Consider the following 22,150-nt stretch of genomic DNA (forward strand, 5'->3'; position numbering starts at 1 on the left):
GCAGCGGGAGAAACCTACATCCCCATGCCCAGCCAGAGTTCCAGGGTGATTGGTGGTAGGTCCCGGTGGGGGGGCAGCGGGAGAAACCTACATCCCCATGCCCAGCCAGAGTTCCAGGGTGATTGCTGGAAGGACCCGGTGGGGGGGCAGCGGGAGCAACCTGCATCCCCATGCCCAGCTAGAGTTCCAGGGTGATTGGTGGTAGATCCCGGTGGGGGGGCAGCGGGAGCAACCTGCATCCCCATGCCCAGCCAGAGTTCCAGGGTGATTGGTGGTAGGTCCCGGTGGGGGGGCAGCGGGAGCAACCTGCATCCTCATGCCCAGCCAGAGTTCCAGGGTGATTGCAGGTAGGTCCCGTTGGGGGCCAGCGGGAGCAACATGCATCCCCATGCCCAGCCAGAGTTCCAGGGTGATTGCTGGAAGGACCCGGTGGGGGGGCAGCGGGAGCAACCTGCATCCCCATGCCCAGCTAGAGTTCCAGGGTGATTGGTGGTAGGTCCCGGTGGGGGGGCAGCGGGAGCAACCTGCATCCTCATGCCCAGCCAGAGTTCCAGGGTGATTGCAGGTAGGTCCCGTTGGGGGCCAGCGAGAGCAACATGCATCCCCATGCCCAGCCAGAGTTCCAGGGTGATTGGTGGTAGGTCCCGGTGGGGGGGCAGCGGGAGCAACCTGCATCCCCATGCCCAGCCAGAGTTCCAGGGTGATTGGTGGTAGGTACCGGTGGGGGGGCAGCGGGAGAAACCTACATCCCCATGCCCAGCCAGAGTTCCAGGGTGATTGGTGGTAGGTCCCGGTGGGGGGGCAGCGGGAGCAACCTGCATCCCCATGCCCAGCCAGAGTTCCAGGGTGATTGGTGGTAGGTCCCGGTGGGGGGCAGCGGGAGCAACCTGCATCCTCATGCCCAGCCAGAGTTCCAGGGTGATTGCAGGTATGTCCCGGTGGGGTGGAAGGGGGGGCAGCGGGACCAACCTGTGTCCCTATGCCCAGCCAGAGTTCCAGAGTGATTGCAGGTAGGTCCCGTTGGGGGCCAGCGGGAGCAACATGCATCCCCATGCCCAGCCAGAGTTCCAGGGTGATTGCAGGAAGGACCCGGTGGGGGGGGCAGCGGGAGCAACTTGCATCCCCATGCCCAGCCAGAGTTCCAGGATGATTGCAGGTATGTCCCGGTGGGGTGGAAGGGGGGGCAGCGGGACCAACCTGTGTCCCTATGCCCAGCCAGAGTTCCAGAGTGATTGCAGGTAGGTCCCGGTGGGGGGCCAGCGGGAGCAACCTGCATCCCCATGCCCAGCCAGAGTTCCAGGGTGATTGGTGGTAGGTCCCGGTGGGGGGGCAGCGGGAGCAACCTGCATCCTCATGCCCAGCCAGAGTTCCAGGGTGATTGCAGGTAGGTCCCGTTGGGGGCCAGCGGGAGCAACATGCATCCCCATGCACAGCCAGAGTTCCAGGGTGATTGCTGGAAGGACCCGGTGGGGGGGCAGCGGGAGCATCCTGCATCCCCATGCCCAGCTAGAGTTCCAGGGTGATTGGTGGTAGGTCCCGGTGGGGTGGAAGGGGAGCAGCGGGAGCAACCTGCATCCCCATGCCCAGCCAGAGTTCCAGGGTGATTGCAGGTAGGTCCCGGTGGGGGGGCAGCGGGAGCAACTTGCATCTCCATGCCCAGCCAGAGTTCCAGGGTGATTGGTGGTAGGTCCCGGTGGGGTGGAAGGGGAGCAGCGGGAGCAACTTGCATCCCCATGCCCAGCCAGAGTTCCAGGGTGATTGCAGGTAGGTCCCGGTGGGAGTCAGCGGGAGCAACTTGCATCCCCATGCCCAGCCAGAGTTCCAGGGCGATTGCTGGTAGGTCCCGGTGGGGTGGAAGGGGGAGCAACCCGCATCTCCATGCCCAGCCAGAGTTCCAGGGTGATTGCTGGTAGGTCCCGGTGGGGTGGAAGGGGGGCAGCGGGAGCAACCTGCATCCCCATGCCCAGCCAGAGTTCCAGGGTGATTGCAGGTAGGTCCCGGTGGGAGTCAGCGGGAGCAACTTGCATCCCCATGCCCAGCCAGAGTTCCAGGGTGATTGCTGGTAGGTAAGGAGATCCATTTGGTGACCAAACAGCAGTGAAAATAAAAAGGCCCAAATGTCAAAGAATGACACTTCTGCTACTGAAAGTGAAACATTTGAAAGTGAAACATTTAAAATCAAGTTAAAGTGGGGTATGTTCAAAAATGTCAGAGGCGGTGGTGAGCAGCAGAGGCAGGCCGGGGCAGAGTTCCAGGGCCAGGGGGTGACGGCAGGCAGCGTAGGCCGGGGCAGAGTTCCAGGGCGGTGGGGAGAGGACTGGGCCTCAATCCAAGGAGATCCATTTGGTGACTAAACAGCAGTGACAATAAAAAGGCCCAAATGCCAAAGAATGACATTTCTGCTACTGAAAGTGAAACATTTAAAATCAAGTTACAGTGGGGTATGTTCACAAATGTCAGAGGCGGTGGTGAGCAGCAGAGGCAGGCCGGGGCAGAGTTCCAGGGCCAGGGGTGTGACGGCAGGCAGCGTAGGCCGGGGCAGAGTTCCAGGGCGGTGGGGAGAGGACTAGGCCTCAATCCAAGGAGATCCATTTGGTGACCAAGCAGCAGTGAAAATAAAAAGGCCCAAATGTCAAAGAATGACATTTCTGCTACTGAAAGTGAAACATTTGAAAGTGAAACATTTAAAATCAAGTTAAAGTGGGGTATGTTCAAAAATGTCAGAGGCGGTGGTGAGCAGCAGAGGCAGGCCGGGGCAGAGTTCCAGGGCCAGGGGGTGACGGCAGGCAGCGTAGGCCGGGGCAGAGTTCCAGGGCGGTGGGGAGAAGACTAGGCCTCAATCCAAGGAGATCCATTTGGTGACCAAGCAGCAGTGAAAATAAAAAGGCCCAAATGTCAAAGAATGACATTTCTGCAACTGAAAGTGAAACATTTGAAAGTGAAACATTTAAAATCAAGTTAAAGTGGGGTATGTTCACAAATGTCAGAGGCGGTGGTGAGCAGCAGAGGCAGGCCGGGGCAGAGTTCCAGGGCCAGGGGGTGACGGCAGGCAGCGTAGGCCGGGGCAGAGTTCCAGGGCGGTGGGGAGAGGACTAGGCCTCAATCCAAGGAGATCCATTTGGTGACCAAGCAGCAGTGAAAATAAAAAGGCCCAAATGTCAAAGAATGCCATTTCTGCTACTGAAAGTGAAACATTTGAAAGTGAAACATTTAAAATCAAGTTAAAGTGGGGTATGTTCACAAATGTCAGAGGCGGTGGTGAGCAGCAGAGGCAGGCCGGGGCAGAGTTCCAGGGCCAGGGGGTGACGGCAGGCAGCGTAGGCCGGGGCAGAGTTCCAGGGCGGTGGGGAGAGGACTAGGCCTCAATCCAAGGAGATCCATTTGGTGACCAAGCAGCAGTGAAAATAAAAAGGCCCAAATGTCAAAGAATGACATTTCTGCAACTGAAAGTGAAACATTTGAAAGTGAAACATTTAAAATCAAGTTAAAGTGGGGTATGTTCAAAAATGTCAGAGGCGGTAGTGAACAGCAGAGGTAGGCCGGGGCAGAGTTCCAGGGCCAGGGGTGTGACGGCAGGCAGCGTAGGCCAGGGCAGAGTTCCAGGGCGGTGGGGAGAGGACTAGGCCTCAATCCAAGGAGATCCATTTGGTGACCAAGCAGCAGTGAAAATAAAAAGGCCCAAATGTCAAAGAATGACATTTCTGCAACTGAAAGTGAAACATTTGAAAGTGAAACATTTAAAATCAAGTTAAAGTGGGGTATGTTCAAAAATGTCAGAGGCGGTAGTGAACAGCAGAGGTAGGCCGGGGCAGAGTTCCAGGGCCAGGTGTGTGACGGCAGGCAGCGTAGGCCGGGGCAGAGTTCCAGGGCGGTGGGGAGAGGACTAGGCCTCAATCCAAGGAGATCCATTTGGTGACCAAGCAGCAGTGACAATAAAAAGGCCCAAATGTCAAAGAATGGCATTTCTGCTACTGAAAGTGAAACATTTGAAAGTGAAACATTTAAAATCAAGTTAAAGTGGGGTATGTTCAAAAATGTCAGAGGCGGTAGTGAACAGCAGAGGCAGACCGTGGCACAGTTCCAGGGCCAGAGTGTGATACTGTCCGCCGATAGATAACCCTTTGCACATTATCGTCATCATCATTATCAGCAGCAGTTGCTGTCAGCCAGCTCCAGAGTGTATGAGCGGGGTGTGCTGCCCATTGCAGCCCGGGGTAGAGGAGCCGTATGCAAGCTGTGCATGCCCGGTGGCAACAGTGTATGAGCTCCACAGCGCCAGCGGGGGGGGGGGTCCCACTATGTCCCAAGCCGCCTGACATGTACTTCCGGTCGGCTAGGAGGTGGCATGTCACCTGGGCTGTCAGCCAGCCCCAGAGTGTATGAGCGGCGTGTGCCTGCACCCGTGGGGGGGATACAGGAGCCATGGGGAAGCTGTGCAAGACCGGGGGCAGCCGTGTAGGAGCTCTGCAGCGCCCGCTGTGGACTTCCAGGGCAAGAGCGGTAGGAGCGGCCAACTCATGCCGACCTCCTGGAACTCCCCGTCGGCCTCGCTCGCGGGTCGGTCCCGCTGATTTTTCTACCTTCATAATAAAAAAATCTCGGCGACTCCTTCCGAAAGCGGCCGGGAGCCAGTTCCGAGTATGAGCGGCGTGTGCCTGCCTTTTGCACCCGTGGGGGGATAGAGGGGTCCCTTGGGAGCTTGTACATGCCGGCAGCTTCCTTGTGGGAGCTCCACAGCGCCCGCGGCGAGTCCCGTTGTGTCCAGCCGGCTGACAAGCACTTCCGGTCCGCGAAGGATGCATGTCAGCGGCGGTGTGCCCGCTCCGGGTATGAGCGGCGTGTGCCTGCCTATGGCATCCTTGGGGGGATAGAGGAGCCATGGGGAAGCCGTGCCAGCCCGGTTGCAGCCGTGTACGAGCTCCTCAGCGCCAGCGTCGGAGTTTGAGGGCTTTAGCGGTATGCACGGCCAACTCATGCCGACCTCCTGGAACTCCCCGTCGGCCTCGCTCGCGGGTCGGTCCCGCTGATTTTTCTACCTTCATAATAAAAAAATCTTTTTTTTTTTATGGCATTTTCGGAAGCCTCAAGCCCACCTGGAGTTGCACGAGCAAGGCCACGTCGGCGTCTCCTTCCGAAAGCGGCCGGGAGCCAGTTCCGAGTATGAGCGGCGTGTGCCTGCCTTTTGCACCCGTGGGGGGATAGAGGGGCCCCTTGGGAGCTTGTACATGCCGGCAGCTTCCTTGTGGGAGCTCCACAGCGCCCGCGGCGAGTCCCGTTGTGTCCAGCCGGCTGACAAGCACTTCCGGTCCGCGAAGGATGCATGTCAGCGGCGGTGTGCCCGCTCCGGGTATGAGCGGCGTGTGCCTGCCTATGGCATCCTTGGGGGGATAGAGGAGCCATGGGGAAGCCGTGCCAGCCCGGTTGCAGCCGTGTACGAGCTCCTCAGCGCCAGCGTCGGAGTTTGAGGGCTTTAGCGGTATGCACGGCCAACTCATGCCGACCTCCTGGAACTCCCCGTCGGCCTCGCTCGCGGGTCGGTCCCGCTGATTTTTCTACCTTCATAATAAAAAAATCTTTTTTTTTTTATGGCATTTTCGGAAGCCTCAAGCCCACCTGGAGTTGCACGAGCAAGGCCACGTCGGCGTCTCCTTCCGAAAGCGGCCGGGAGCCAGTTCCGAGTATGAGCGGCGTGTGCCTGCCTTTTGCACCCGTGGGGGGATAGAGGGGCCCCTTGGGAGCTTGTACATGCCGGCAGCTTCCTTGTGGGAGCTCCACAGCGCCCGCGGCGAGTCCCGTTGTGTCCAGCCGGCTGACAAGCACTTCCGGTCCGCGAAGGATGCATGTCAGCGGCGGTGTGCCCGCTCCGGGTATGAGCGGCGTGTGCCTGCCTATGGCATCCTTGGGGGGATAGAGGAGCCATGGGGAAGCCGTGCCAGCCCGGTTGCAGCCGTGTACGAGCTCCTCAGCGCCAGCGTCGGAGTTTGAGGGCTTTAGCGGTATGCACGGCCAACTCATGCCGACCTCCTGGAACTCCCCGTCGGCCTCGCTCGCGGGTCGGTCCCGCTGATTTTTCTACCTTCATAATAAAAAAATCTTTTTTTTTTTATGCCATTTTCGGAAGCCTCAAGCCCACCTGGAGTTGCACGAGCAAGGCCACGTCGGCGTCTCCTTCCGAAAGCGGCCGGGAGCCAGCTCCGAGTATGAGCGGTGTGTGCCTGCCTTTTGCACCCGTGGGGGAATAGAGGAGCCATGGGGAAGCTGTGCATGCCCAAGCTTCAAACTGTCACCATGTCAACAGACATGGTGACAGCGTCCCGATCGCAAAGCAGGATTCAAACAGGACCAATCAGAGTGGTCCCTGTGCCGGAAACGAGCTGTGATTGGTCAGTACTGACAGGCCAATCATAGCGCAGGAGCAGTGTTGCCTGCCTATTGCACCCGTGGGGGGAATAGAGGAGCCATGGGGAAGCTGTGCATGCCCAAGCTTCAAACTGTCACCATGTCAACAGACATGGTGACAGTATCCCGATCGCAAAGCAGGATTCAAACAGGACCAATCAGAGTGGTCCCTGTGCCGGAAACAAGCTGTGATTGGTCAGTACTGACAGGCCAATCACAGCGCAGTAGCAGTGGTGCCTGCCTATTGCACCCGTGGGGGGGATAGAGGAGCCATGGGGAAGCTGTGCATGCCCAAGCTTCAAACTGTCACCATGTCAACAGACATGGTGACAGCGTCCCGATCACAAAGCAGGATTCAAACAGGACCAATCAGAGTGGTCCCTGTGCCGGAAACGAGCTGTGATTGGTCAGTACTGACAGGCCAATCACAGCGCAGGAGCCGTGGTTTGCCGGCATCTCCGTCTCTGACAAGCTCTTTCCTGTCAGAGAGCTTGTGAGAGACGGAGACAGGAATAAATACAGTGCGTAAGTTAAAAAAAACCAGCGATCTGCCGCTTTTCTGCCCTTTTGTGCCCACTAACCTGTTTTTAGTTAGTTAGGTAGCACAAGTTTTTCAGTATGGCCAAAAGAGTCTTTTTAGCCGAGGAAGCATCTGCAATGCTGTGTTCCGACACGGACAGCGCAAGTGAAGGTGAGGAGCAGTTCGTGCTTCCATCTTCCTCTGCATCCAGTGACTCTGAATCTGCACCCCCCAGTCGGCGTAGAAGAGCCGTAGTTCCTGATCTGCCTGAGCTGACCTGGGAAGCTGCAGAGAATTATACCCCCCAGGTGCCTGAGTTTACAGCCCGCTCAGGCATTCAAATTGAAATGACGGGTTTCAGCCCCAATGATTATTTTAACCTTTTTTTTTCAGACTCCCTTTTAGCGTTAATGGTCCAGCAGACCAACATCTATGCGGAACAATTTATCGCCCAGAACCCTGACTCTTATTATGGGAGAAGCCAAAATTGGACCCCCACAAACCTAGTGGAATTGCGGAAGTTTTGGGGCATATTTTTAAGTTTTGGCCTAATAAAAAAGCCTAGGATTAGAGACTATTGGTCCCTTGATATTTTATATAACACCCCCATTTACCGCACAGTAATGCCAAGGAAGCGCTTCGAAGCCATCCTGAAATTCCTTCATTACAATGATAATAGCCAGTGCCCACCCCCACAGGACCCAAATTTTGATAGGCTATATAAAATACGACCATTGATTGCCCACTACTCCCAAATTTTTTCCCACGTTTATACCCCCCAGCAAAATATTTCGGTAGATGAATCCCTAGTCAGCTTCAAGGGTAGACTGCACTTCAGGCAGTATCTACCCAATAAAAGAGCCCGGTACGGCATAAAGCTCTACAAGCTGTGCGAAAGTGCCACCGGTTACACCTACTCCTTTAGGGTCTATGAGGGAAAAGACTCCCATATAGATCCCCCAGAATGCCCCCCTTTCCTTGGAATTAGTGGAAAGATCGTATGGGATCTTATCCATCCTTTACTTGGGAAAGGCTATCATCTTTATCTGGACAACTTTTATAACAGTGTCCCCTTAGTAAAAGTTCTCTTGTCCAGATCCACCTTGGCATGCGGAACAATCCGCAAAAATAAGAAGGGCCTCCCCAAAACATTGCTGGGTCAGATCCTAAAATTAGGAGAGAGCAAAGCTTTCTGCTGCGACAATCTGCTCCTCCTAAAGTATAAGGATAAAAGGGACGTCCTTATACTGACCAGCATACACGACAGCAGATGCAGCCTAGTCCCTGTACGTGGATCCACTTCCCAAGTCCCAAAACCATATTGTGTACAGGAGTACAACAAGTATATGGGTGGCGTTGACCTGTCCGACCAGGTTATAAAACCATACAACGCCATGCGCAAGACCAGAGTATGGTATAAGAAGCTGTCTGTGCATCTTACACAGATGGCTTTATACAACGCCTTTGTCCTCTATAGATATGCCAGCAGTGGAGGTACGTTCCTGCAATTTCAGGAAAAGGTCATAAAGTCCCTGATGTTTGGTAACCAGGAAGGAGAGGGCAGTTCATCTGGCTCTTCCGTCAGTAGGATAATTCCCGGCCAGCATTTCCCGACAGAAATCCCCCCCACTGAAAAAAAAAAGAAGCCCCAAAAAAAATGCCGTGTGTGTGCCAAGCGAGGCATTCGTAAGGACACCACATACCATTGTGAGACATGTCCCACAAATCCCGGCCTGTGCATGAACCAATGTTTCAAAATATATCATACCTCCTTGGATTTTTAATTTATTTATTCATTATTCACCTTTTCTGTCTCCCATACTGGCCATGACCAATTATTAATTTTTCTACTGACCAGCCCCATTTAAAATTTGATCATTTAAAAATTGTAAAAAAAAACCACCTAAAACAAAACTAAAAATTCTCACTATACCCCTAGATAATTTCCTCAATGGGTGTAGTTTCCGAAATGGGGTCACTTGTGGGGGGTTTCCACTGTTTAGTCCCCTCAGGGGCTTTGTAAATGTGACAAGGCCTCTCAAACCATTCCTGCTAAATGTGATCTCCCAAAGCCAAATGGCACTCCATCCCTTCTAAGCCATGCCCTGTGTTCAAATATCCGTTTATTACCACATGTGGGGTATTGTTTTACTCGGGAGACATTGCTTTACAAATTTTACGGTGCTTTTTCTCCTTCAGTCCTTGTGGAAATGAGAAAAAAAATGGCTAAACCTAAATTTTCTTTGAATAAATGTTGATTTTAATTTTCACGGCCTACTTCCAATAAATTCTGTAAAAAACCTGTGCGGTCAAAATGCTCACCATACCCCTAGATAATTTCCTTGAGGTGTCTAGTTTCCCAGATGGGGTCACTTGTGGGGGGTTTCCACTGTTTAGTCCCCTCAGGGGCTTTGTAAATGTGACAAGGCCTCTCAAACCATTCCTGCTAAATGTGATCTCCCAAAGCCAAATGGCACTCCATCCCTTCTAAGCCATGCCCTGTGTTCAAATATCCGTTTATTACCACATGTGGGGTATTGTTTTACTCGGGAGACATTGCTTTACAAATTTTACGGTGCTTTTTCTCCTTCAGTCCTTGTGGAAATGAGAAAAAAAATGGCTAAACCTAAATTTTCTTTGAATAAATGTTGATTTTAATTTTCACGGCCTACTTCCAATAAATTCTGTAAAAAACCTGTGCGGTCAAAATGCTCACCATACCCCTAGATAATTTCCTTGAGGTGTCTAGTTTCCCAGATGGGGTCACTTGTGGGGGGTTTCCACTGTTTAGTCCCCTCAGGGGCTTTGTAAATGTGACAAGGCCTCTCAAACCATTCCTGCTAAATGTGATCTCCCAAAGCCAAATGGCACTCCATCCCTTCTAAGCCATGCCCTGTGTTCAAATATCCGTTTATTACCACATGTGGGGTATTGTTTTACTCGGGAGACATTGCTTTACAAATTTTACGGTGCTTTTTCTCCTTCAGTCCTTGTGGAAATGAGAAAAAAAATGGCTAAACCTAAATTTTCTTTGAATAAATGTTGATTTTAATTTTCACGGCCTACTTCCAATAAATTCTGTAAAAAACCTGTGCGGTCAAAATGCTCACCATACCCCTAGATAATTTCCTTGAGGTGTCTAGTTTCCCAGATGGGGTCACTTGTGGGGGGTTTCCACTGTTTAGTCCCCTCAGGGGCTTTGTAAATGTGACAAGGCCTCTCAAACCATTCCTGCTAAATGTGATCTCCCAAAGCCAAATGGCACTCCATCCCTTCTAAGCCATGCCCTGTGTTCAAATATCCGTTTATTACCACATGTGGGGTATTGTTTTACTCGGGAGACATTGCTTTACAAATTTTACGGTGCTTTTTCTCCTTCAGTCCTTGTGGAAATGAGAAAAAAAATGGCTAAACCTAAATTTTCTTTGAATAAATGTTGATTTTAATTTTCACGGCCTACTTCCAATAAATTCTGTAAAAAACCTGTGCGGTCAAAATGCTCACCATACCCCTAGATAATTTCCTTGAGGTGTCTAGTTTCCCAGATGGGGTCACTTGTGGGGGGTTTCCACTGTTTAGTCCCCTCAGGGGCTTTGTAAATGTGACAAGGCCTCTCAAACCATTCCTGCTAAATGTGATCTCCCAAAGCCAAATGGCACTCCATCCCTTCTAAGCCATGCCCTGTGTTCAAATATCCGTTTATTACCACATGTGGGGTATTGTTTTACTTGGGAGACATTGCTTTACAAATTTTACGGTGCTTTTTCTCCTTCAGTCCTTGTGGAAATGAGAAAAAAAATGGCTAAACCTAAATTTTCTTTGAATAAATGTTGATTTTAATTTTCACGGCCTACTTCCAATAAATTCTGTAAAAAACCTGTGCGGTCAAAATGCTCACCATACCCCTAGATAATTTCCTTGAGGTGTCTAGTTTCCCAGATGGGGTCACTTGTGGGGGGTTTCCACTGTTTAGTCCCCTCAGGGGCTTTGTAAATGTGACAAGGCCTCTCAAACCATTCCTGCTAAATGTGATCTCCCAAAGCCAAATGGCACTCCATCCCTTCTAAGCCATGCCCTGTGTTCAAATATCCGTTTATTACCACATGTGGGGTATTGTTTTACTCGGGAGACATTGCTTTACAAATTTTACGGTGCTTTTTCTCCTTCAGTCCTTGTGGAAATGAGAAAAAAAATGGCTAAACCTAAATTTTCTTTGAATAAATGTTGATTTTAATTTTCACGGCCTACTTCCAATAAATTCTGTAAAAAACCTGTGCGGTCAAAATGCTCACCATACCCCTAGATAATTTCCTTGAGGTGTCTAGTTTCCCAGATGGGGTCACTTGTGGGGGGTTTCCACTGTTTAGTCCCCTCAGGGGCTTTGTAAATGTGACAAGGCCTCTCAAACCATTCCTGCTAAATGTGATCTCCCAAAGCCAAATGGCACTCCATCCCTTCTAAGCCATGCCCTGTGTTCAAATATCCGTTTATTACCACATGTGGGGTATTGTTTTACTCGGGAGACATTGCTTTACAAATTTTACGGTGCTTTTTCTCCTTCAGTCCTTGTGGAAATGAGAAAAAAAATGGCTAAACCTAAATTTTCTTTGAATAAATGTTGATTTTAATTTTCACGGCCTACTTCCAATAAATTCTGTAAAAAACCTGTGCGGTCAAAATGCTCACCATACCCCTAGATAATTTCCTTGAGGTGTCTAGTTTCCCAGATGGGGTCACTTTTGGGGGATTTGTACTGTTTTGTCACTGCAAGAGCCCTTCTAACAAAATAAGGCCCCAAAATCCACTAGGTGTTCCTTTGCTTCTGAGGCCTGTGCTTCATTCCAGTAGCACGCTACGACCACATGTGGGATATTTCCTAAAACTGCAGAGACTGGGCAACAAATATTGAGTTGAATTTCTCTGCTAAAACCTTCTGTGTAATAAAAAAATAGTATTAAAAATTTATTTCTGCCAATAAATATGAAATTTGTAAATTCCACCTCTACTTTGCTTTAATTCCTGTGAAATGTGTAAAGGGTTAAGACATTTTCTAAATGCTGTTTTGAATACTTTGAGGGGTGAAGTTTTTAAAATGGGGTGACTTTTTGGGGGTTTCTAATATATAAGGCCCTCAAAGCCACTTCACAACTGAACTGGCCCCTGTAAAAATGGCCTTTTGACATTTTCTTGAAAATGTGAGAAATTGCTGCTAAAGTTGTAGGCCTTGTGATGTCATAGAAAAATAAAAGGATGTTCAAAAAACGATGCCAATCTAAAGTAGACATATGGGTGATGTTAATTAGCAACCATTTTGTGTGGTATAACTGCCTGTCTTACAAGCAGATACATTTAAATTGAGAAAAATGCTAATTTTTGCAATTTTTCGCTAATTTTCGGTGTTATTCACAATTAAATATAGAACATATCGAGCAAATTTTGCTAGTAACTTAAAGTGCAATGTGTCACGAGAAAACAATCTCAGAATCGCTTGGATAGGTGAAAGCATTCCAGAGTTATTACCACATAAAGTGAACATGTCAGATTTGAAAAATGAGGCTCTGTCAGGAAGGTCAAAAGTGGCTAGGGCGGGAAGGGGTTAAAGGAACAGTGTCATCACAAATTATTTTTTCATATGTTAAAGATGTTAGTGCTTTATTAAAAACGTTTATATTTATTTGTGTGTTTGTGTTTTACTTTTTCTTATTTTTACACTTTTTCTTCCCTATGGGGGCTGCCATTTTTTGTTCCATTTCTGTATGTGTCGATTAACGACACATACAGACATGGAATACGGCAGCCACAGTCACATAGGGACTGCGAACGGCTCCCGTCCCATCCACTTCTGTGTACGCCGTCTGTGTGGGAACTGCGCATGCGCCGCTCCCACACAGTCCAATTTGAAATTGGCGCCGTCCGGCGCCATTTTCCTGTGGACCGGAAGTCGCGGCCGGACAGTAAGATTACTACTTCCGGTCGCGGCTTCCGGACTTGTGCACTTGGACCAGCGGCAGCAGACGGAGCGGACGGGCCGGAGGGAGCCGCGGCGGCAGGAGCAGGTAAGAGATTTCAATGTATGTTCGTGTTTGTGTACGTTTACTACTGTATGTAAACCTACTACACTGTGTGTTAGCTCAAAAAATGGCGACACACAGTGTAGGAGGTTAGACCGTTCAAACCCCTCGTTTATCCCGGCACTAGCCAGGATAAAGGAGGGGGGATGCTGAGAGCTCACTAGAGCGAGGGCTTTTTACCCAATTTTGCAATGCTGCAATTTTGGGAATAGCTCCATCTAGTGACCAGCAATGGGAAATATTATAAATTAGAATCTAATTTATAATATTTCCTGACTCGTGAAAAAAAAAAAAAAAAATTGAACAATGTTTAATCACCTACTCACTAAATGTTTAATTAAAAAAAAACAAACATGTTTTTCTGGCAACACATTCCCTTTAAGGGCGGCCAAAAAACGCCACAAAAAATATGAAAAAAAAGCGTCATAATGTCAATTCAGAATTTGCCTTGTAAAAAAAGGGTAGTTTCACACTGTGTGAGTGTTTTGGCTTGGATTTTGACTTGGAAACTGCTCCGGAATCCGTGCCAAAAAGCACCCTGAATCGTCCCCCATTAATTTCAATGGGAGGCAGAGGCGTTTTTTCCTCCTGCGAGGCTTACGGACTCTCGCCGAAAAAAAAGCGGCATGCTCCTTCTTTGAGTGGTTTCCGCCTCTAACATCCCATTGAAATCAATGGGAGGCACAGGAACTTGCAGCGCTCATTTGGGCGTTTTTATTGCGGCGTTTTTTGCATTACTTTTAAGGGCGGCCAAAAAACGCCACAAAAAATATGAAAAAAAAGCGTCATAATGTCAATTCAGAATTTGCCTTAAAATTCGTGAAGCAAGTAGTGTGAACTAGGCCTAAATTTGTTTTACCTGTAAAAAACGCGCAGGCGAAAACCGGTTCGTAAACCGCATCAATTCATGGTAAAACTGCGTGGTCTTTTTTATTTGTGTGATTTTTTTAATGTCTTTTTTTTACCACGCAGCCAAAAACGTCTCATCTAAATGCACCCTGAGGATGTGTTCACGTGCTATGTTTTCAGAGCATTTTGGATTGTAAACGCCCCAAAATACGCCTTTAAAAATTGTAGCAAAACGCCTACAAACATCTGCCCATTAAATTCAATGTGAAAAACGGCGTTTCGTAAAAAGAAGGAGCATGTCACTTCTGGAGCCGCTTTTGGAGCTGTTTTTCATTGTGTCAATAGAAAACGCCTAAAAAAAACGCCTAGAAAAAACCTTCAAATTTATTGCAGGCAGAAAATTCTGCCTGGAAAAATCAGCTCCGTTTTTTTTAAGTGGTTTGGATCACACACGTTTTTTGCTGCGTTTTTTTGGCGCGTTTTTCTAGGCTCTTTTTTAGCTATTTCTTCAACAGACAGGGAATAACCGCGAGCGTTTTTTTTACAGAAAACGTGTCAAAAAACGTGGCAAAAAAACGCGTTTATAACCGTCTCCCATTGATTTCAATGAGGTTTTTGAGGCATGTTGCTACTTTGGCCCTGTTCACACTGAGTTTTTTGACACGTTTTTTGACGCGGAAACCGCGTCGGAAAACATGCAAAAAAACGGGAAAAAGAAGCGACATGCCCTATCTTTGGCCGCTTACGTCTCTGACCTCCCATTGACATCAATGGAAGGCAGAGAAAGCATTTTTGGCTGCGTTTTTGCCCGCGGTGCTCGATGGACGCAAGCGAAAAACGCGGCAAACAGCTTGCAGGCAGATCAAAATCTGTCTCAAAATTCCAGACTGATTTTTGAGGCAGAATTTTCTGCCTGCAAAAAGCTCAGTGTGAACAGCGCCAAAAACCATGTCCACCTCCCATTGAAATCAATAGGAGGCAATTTCGGGCATGTTTTCCCCTGGTATTTGCCGCGGCAAAAACTCAGTGTGAACATGCAGCTTCAAAAACGGCTGAAAATCAGTGGCACAGCTCCGTAATTTTCAGCCGTTTTTGACTCGCGTGTGAACATAGCCTTATCTGATTTAGCATGGGTTTTAAAATGCGTTCAGCAATGAAAGGGTGTTTCTGATTACAGCTCCAGCGGGCGGGCGGGGGTGGGGGCGTGGCAACTCATTAAGACGATATAAATACAGCTGCTCGGCGCACAGCTCGTGTGGTTTTCGGTCCAGTGTGAGCAGAAGATGTGGAGGAGCCTTGCAGGATAATGTAAATAACGCCATGTTGGTTTGTGCCCCTCCATGTGCAGGCAGCGATCTGCACGTGATGCCCATTTCATTGCTCTGTTTGTATCTGTTGCCGTGTTTAATCTGTACCTGTAATTTATACGTTAGTGCTGATTACAATCTGTTTTTTAATGTTTTATGTTCGCTCAGTTACACATTTAGTAGCGGAACTGCAATAGTAACGTTAACTTTACATAGAGTTTGGTTCTCACGTTGTGGTATAAAAGCATTTTTTACCGAAAATCGTGGCAAAACCGAGTCGTTTGGCCGCGATGTTGCGGAAATCGCGGCAAAAAATGGCGTTGTTTTGGCGCAAATTGCTTTAAACTGCACATTTTTACAGTGACCTGAAAGCCTAGCCTAATGGTGAAACAAAACTCCTTCCCAACAGCCTGCTTCACCTCGCTTTTGATGCAATTTGCGCCAAGACCGTGACGTTTTTTGCTACAATATTGCGCGGTTTTGGAGCAAATTGCATTAAAGCATGCACGAAGAATCAATGGACCCAGGTAGCCGATGCGCTGAATTTGAGCAAAAAACCAAGTTGCCGTTGGCAAAAGAATAAACCCTTGTTTCCCCGGTACCGAACGGATCATTATAATTATAAAGCGCAACTTTTCATTGTATTCAAGAACAAACTGGGATTAACCCCTTCCCGCCGCAGCTGTTTTTCAGATTTTCGGTTTTTACTTACCTATTTTCCAAAACCCATAACGTCTTTATTTTTCTGTCGATATAGTACTATGAGGGCTTGATTTTTGCGGGACGACTTGTAGTTTTTCGTAGCCCCATTTATTATGCCATATAATGTACTAGGAAATGGGAAAAAATTATTTGTGGGGTACAAAATGAGATTAACAGCGATTCCTCCCTGGTCTTTGCGCTTTGTTTTTACAGAATTCACTGCAATTAAAACATGTTAGCCTTATTCTGTGGGACAACACGATTGCGACAATGCCAAATATATATATATATATATATATATATATATATATATATATATATATATATATATATATATATATATATATTTTAACTACTTTTACAAGTAAAAACATAAGTGTAAAAAAAATTTTTTACTGTCGCCATATTCTGAGTGCAATAACTTTCTTATTTTTGCGTCGATTAAGTGGTATGGGTATGTTCACACGGCTCATTTTCGGCAGTTTTTCGGGCCATAAACGGCCGAAAAATCGCAATCAGAACGCCTCCAAACCTGTGGCGATTGATTGCAACGGAAAAAACGGCGTTCTGTTCCGATGGGCTGTTTTATAATTCGGCCGTTTTGAAAAACGACTGCGAAAAAAGTATAGGACCCTTCTTGGGACGTTTTTGGAGCTGTTTTTCATAGACTTGATTATATATTACATTTCTTGAAAACCGCTCCAAAAACGGCCGTAAATAACACTGCGAAATTCGCGAGTGTCTTAGGCTATGTTCACACACTTTTTTGCTATTCTGTTTGGTAGTTTGAGGAAGATTTTCCTCTCCCTGCACGCCGATTTTCGCTGCGTTTTTTGCCCGCGGCCATTGATCGCCGCTTGCATAAAACGCCGCGAAACACACTTTCTCTGCCTCCCACTGAAGTCAATGGGAGGTCAGAGGCGGAAACGCCTGAATATAGGGCATGTCGCTACCGCTCGCGGGAGAAAACCGCCCCCCCCCCTCCCATTGAAATCGACGGGAGGCATTTTCGGGCAGTTTTTGACGAGCCTTTTGGCGCGGTTTCCACGTAAAAAAACTAGTCAAAAAACTCGTGTGAACTTGGCCTAAACGTCTGAAAATCAGGAGCAGTTTTCCCTTGAAAGCCACTCCGTATTTTCAGACGTTGTTAGTCTAGTTTGAACATACCCTAAGGCCTCATGCCTTAGGGGTTCTTTTTTGCAGGGTAAGCTTTAGTTTTTAATGACATTTTGGAGTACATGTGACGTTTTGATCACTTTTTATTTCATTTTTTTGTGGGAGATGAGGTGACCAAAAAATAGAGATTCTGGCGTTTATATTTTTATTTTTTTACGGTGTTCACCGTGCTGGTTAAATAATGATATATTGTAATAGTTCAGACTTTTACGGATGCGGCGATATCAATTGTCTATTTTTTTCACTATGCTCCAGGGGGGAAAAAGGGGGTGTTTTTGACCATTTAATTTATTTTTTATTTATTTTTTACAAAAACTTTATTATACAAATTTTTACTTTTTTCTTTTTATTAGTCCCCCTATGGGACTTAACCAGCGATCTTAGATTGCTTGTAGATATACAGCATAACTAATGTATAGTAGTATATAGTGGTTCTGACAGGCTTAATAGCAGCTCAAAGATGGCGGACCTCGGGGCCTTCATTAGGCCCCCAGGCAGCCATAGCAACCATTGCCACCCTGCGATTGCATTGCGGTGGGCGCGATGAGCTGTTTGGGGGTGGTCTCCCCCTCTTTCTAACGATTTAAATGCTGCGGTCGCTATTGACTGTGGCATTTAACGAGTGGGATCCCGCTCGTTACTCTGAAGTGTTGGCTGTAACATACAGCCGACGCCCGCTTTGTATGGATACGTCAAATGTCAGGAAGGAGTTAAAAAAGGTCCATGCAACTAATGGTCCAAGCGATTGTGTACATGTATTCAATTTAACAATGTATCACGCTCATTGTGAAGTCTAAATGATGTATCAAAGCCACACACCAAGATGGGACATGTCACTTTATTTTCACGTGTGTTTTTTTCTGCTCGCGGCATAAATTCGCCTCCACCTCCCATTGAATTTAAAGGGAGGCAATTTTGGGTGTCTTTTGCCATGGTTTCCGCTGCAAAAAGTGTCCTAAAACTCTAGGTGAACAGGGCCTTAAAGTTTAACCCCTTCCCGCTCCTGGACATACTATTAGGTTATGGTAGCTGTATCGTTCGCGCTCCATGACCTAATAGTACGTCTCGGGAGTAACGGCTGTTTCGGCCGTCCTCCCGACACATACAGGAGCTGTGACAGCTGCTGTCTCGTACAGCAGCTGCCGCAGCTACTGCAGCTGGGACCGATCGCTGTGTTCCCGCTGATTAACCCCTTGAAAGCCGCGTTCAATAGGGATCGCAGATTTTTAGGGGTTAAGCTGCCATCGCCAGCCTGTTACACGATAGCGACTGGCGATGGTGACCATGGCAACTGGACGCCTTACAATGGCGTCAGGCTATGCCATGGACGGAAGCCAGGACCCACTATGCCTGCTGTCAGTGAGTAGCTGACAGCTCTAATACACTGCACTACGCAGAATAGCGATCAGGGCCTCCTGCCCTCAAGTCCCCTAGTGGGACAAAGTAATAATGTGAAAAAAAGATGTGTAAAAATAAGAACATAAGTTTTAAAAGTGATAAAAGTAAAAGTCCCCCTTTTCCCCTTATCAGTCCTTAATTATTAATAAAAATATATAAATAAACTATACATAATTGGTATCGCCGCGTCCGTAACAGCCTGAACTACAAAATTATTTCGTTATTTATCCCGCGCGGTGAACGCCGTAAAAGAGAATAATAAACCATACCAGAATCACAATTGTTTGGTCACTTCACCTCCCAAAAAATGGAATAAAAAGAGATCAAAAAGTCGCATTTACCTAAAAATGGTACAGAATCTACAGTTCGTTACGCAAAAAATAAGTCCTCGCACGGCTTTCTTGATGGAAAAATAAAAAAGTTCTGGCTCTTAGAATAAGGTAACACAAAAAGTGAATGATTTTTTTACAACATGTATTTTTATTGTGCAAACGCCATAAGACTAAAACTATAAACAGGGTATCGCCATAATCGTATCGCCCCGCAGAATAAAGTGAATGTCATTTATAGCGCACGGTGAACACTGTAAAAAAAATAGAACAAAATGACAATAGTAGAATTGCTGTTTTTTAGTCACCACGCCACCTAAAAATGGAATAAAAACTGATCAAAAAGCCGCATTCACTACAAGAAAACAACAATGAATTCCTCAAGGGGTCTAGTTTCCAAAATGGGGTAACTTTTGGGGGTTTTACACTGTTTTGGCACCACAAGACCTCTTCAAACCAGACATGGTGCCTAATAAAAAGGAGGCCTCAAAAGCCACTAGGTGCTCCTTTGCTTCGGAGGCCGGTGCTTCAGTCCATAATCGCACTAGCGCCACGTGGGATATTTCTCAAAACGGCAAAATCTGGGCAATAAGTATTAAGTTGCGTTTCTCTGGTAAAACCTTTTGTGTTATAGAAAAAAAATGGTATAAAAAGGATTTTCTGAGAAATATAAATAAATATGTAAATTTCACCTCTACTTTGCTCTAAATACCTGTGAAACACCTAAAGGGTTCATAAACTTTCTAAATGCTGTAGTGAATACTTTGAGGGGTCTAGTTTCTGAATTGGGATGTAACTGTCAGTCGTCGCGGGAGCTTACTTCCCGCACGAGGACGTACAGTTACTGAGTTTTTCCCGGTGCACACTGTGGGCGACAGTGTGCACCGGGAACCGGGAGGTCAGCTGTCGCCGACAGCTGACACTCCACTCTTGCCGACCAGCGGTCCTTTGCCGCTGGTTTCGGCGAATTAACTCTTTAAATTCGGAGATCAGGTGCAATCGCCGAATTTTGGGGGTTTCTAACATATTGGCAGACCCCGGTCCAAAATCGTGGGGTTTGCCGATGGTTACTATGGCAAACGGAAACCCAAACAATGGCTTCCGGGTCTGACATGGACGGAAGCCCATCAGGACCAACCTTCGGCTGAGTGACGGGAAGTCACTGGCGTTCCCGATGGCACACTGTCGGCGACTGTGTGCATCGGGAACTTGGAGATCAGCTGACACTCCAGTGTTGCCGATCAGCGGCTCATGACCGCTGATTTCGGCAATTAACCAGTTATATGCTCGATTGCGATCTCCGCATGTAGCGGGTTTGTTGCGCATCAGCAGCCCCATGCAATCCTTGGGGCTTCTGATGCTTGTGATGGCACCCGGGGGCCAAACAACGGCCCCCAAGTCTGCCATGTATGTCAGCCTATGAGGATCAGCAGAGGCTGATCCTCGTAGACCAACTGTCAGTGACTGACGTCACACTGACAGTTGGAGTACATTACACTACCTAGGTAGTGTGATGTATTCTAGCAGCGATCAGAGCTGCAGGTCAAAAAAAGAAAGTGTAAAAAGTAAAATAAAGTTAATAAAAATGTTTTATAAAAGTGTAAAAATAAAAGGTTTTGTTTTCCTATAATAAGTCATTTGTTATCGGGAAAAAATGAAAACGTTAAAAAAAAAAAGGTACACATATTTGGTATCACAGTGTTCGTAACGACCCAAACTATGAAACTATAATGTTCATTTTTTCGCACGGTGAACGCCGCAACCAAAATAAACGGAAAACTGTCAGCATCGCTATTTTTTGGTCACCGCCCCTCCCAAGATATACAATAAAAAGTGATCAAAAAGTCGCATTTACCGCATTTACCAATAAAAACTACAACCCGTCCTGCAAAAAACAAAACCTCCCGCAGCTTTTTTGACGAAAAAATAAAAAAAGTTATGGCTCAGAATAGCGTGTCTCAGAAAATAAATTATTTTATAGAAACGTAATTTTATTGTGCAAACGCCGCAAAGCTTAAGAGAAACTATACACATATGGTATCGGTGTAATCGTACCGACCGGCAGAATAAATTAAAACGTAATTAATTGCGCACGGTGAACGCTGTAATAAATAAAGAATTGAAAGCGCCAAAATCGCTGTTTTTTTGGTCACCTTAGCTCTAAAAAAAGATCCTGAGGGGCCAAAATGCTCGCTATACCCCTAGAAAAATTCCTTGAGGGTGTAGATTCCAAAATAGGGTAACTTTTGGGGGGTTTCCACTGTTTTGGTCCCTCCGGGGCGTTGCAAACCCGACATGGCACTAAAAACCAATCCAGCAAAATCTGCGCTCCAAAATCCAAAAGGCGCTCCTTGCCTCCTGAGCCCTGCTGTGGGTCCAAACATCAGTTTACAACCACATATGGGGTATTGCCGTAATCGGGAGATATTGCTTTACAAATGTTGGGCAGCTTTTTCTCCTTTATTCCTTGTAAAAATGAGAAAATTCTATGTTTCCACAGAAAAATAGGTGATTTTCATCTTCACAGACTAATTCCACTAAATTCTGCAAAAAAACTGTGGGGTCAAAATGCTAACGATACCCCTAGAAAAATGCCTTGAGGGGTGTAGTTTCCAAAATGGGGTCACTTTTTGGGGGTTTCGACTGTTTTGGTACCACAAGACCTCAAACCTGACATGGTGCCTAAAATATATTCCTAAAAAAAGGAGGCCCCAAGATCCAGTAGGTGCTCCTTTGCTTCTGCGGCCTGTGTTTCAGTCCATTAGGACACTAGGGCCACATGTTGGATATTTCTAAAATCTGCAGAATCTGGGCAATAAATATTGAGTTGTGTTTCTCTGGTAAAACCTTCTGTTACAGATTTTTTTTTATTAGAATTGAATTTCAGCAAAAAAAATGAAATTTGTTAATTTCACCTCTACTTTGCCTTAATTCCTGTGAAACGTCTAAAGGGTTAAAATGGCCTATTGAAATTTTATTGAAAATATGAGAAATTGCTGCTAAAGTTCTAAGCCTTGTAACGTCCTAGAAAAATAAAAGTACGTGAAAAAAAATGATGCAAACATAAAGTAGACATATGTTAACTAGTAACTATTTTGTGTGGTATTACGATCAATTTTACAAACAAATACTTTTAAATTTAGAAAAATTCAAATTTTTGCACATTTTTGCTAAAATGTGAAGTTTTTCACAAATAAATATTGAATTTATCGACAATTTTTTTGCTAACATAAAATACAATGTCACGAGAAAACACTCAGAATCACTTGGACAGGTAAAAGCATTCCGGAGCTATTACCACATAAAGTGACACATGTCAGATTTGAGAAAATCATCTGTGTCCACAAGGCCAAAACAGGCTGTGGCCTAAAGGGGTTAAAGGGAGGCTTCAATTCCGCG

The 22,150-nt window shown here is 46.9% G+C and overlaps 1 long non-coding RNA gene across 6 annotated transcripts in view; it reads left to right on the forward strand.

Moving 5' to 3' along the window:
- Nucleotides 1-15,062: 15,062 nt before the first annotated feature.
- Nucleotides 15,063-22,150, forward strand: part of LOC142761211 (uncharacterized) — a 33,308-nt gene continuing 26,220 nt past the window's right edge. For 5 of the 6 annotated variants that reach the window (XR_012883558.1, XR_012883560.1, XR_012883557.1 and 2 more), the window contains exon 1: nt 15,070-15,147. This is a non-coding gene — a long non-coding RNA (uncharacterized LOC142761211). Of the gene's footprint in view, nt 15,148-22,150 lie in introns of all 6 variants that reach the window. The other variant, XR_012883559.1, reaches the window with a different exon arrangement.

The sequence above is a fragment of the Rhinoderma darwinii genome, chromosome 4 (assembly GCF_050947455.1).
Source record: "Rhinoderma darwinii isolate aRhiDar2 chromosome 4, aRhiDar2.hap1, whole genome shotgun sequence".
NCBI lineage: Eukaryota > Metazoa > Chordata > Amphibia > Anura > Rhinodermatidae > Rhinoderma > Rhinoderma darwinii.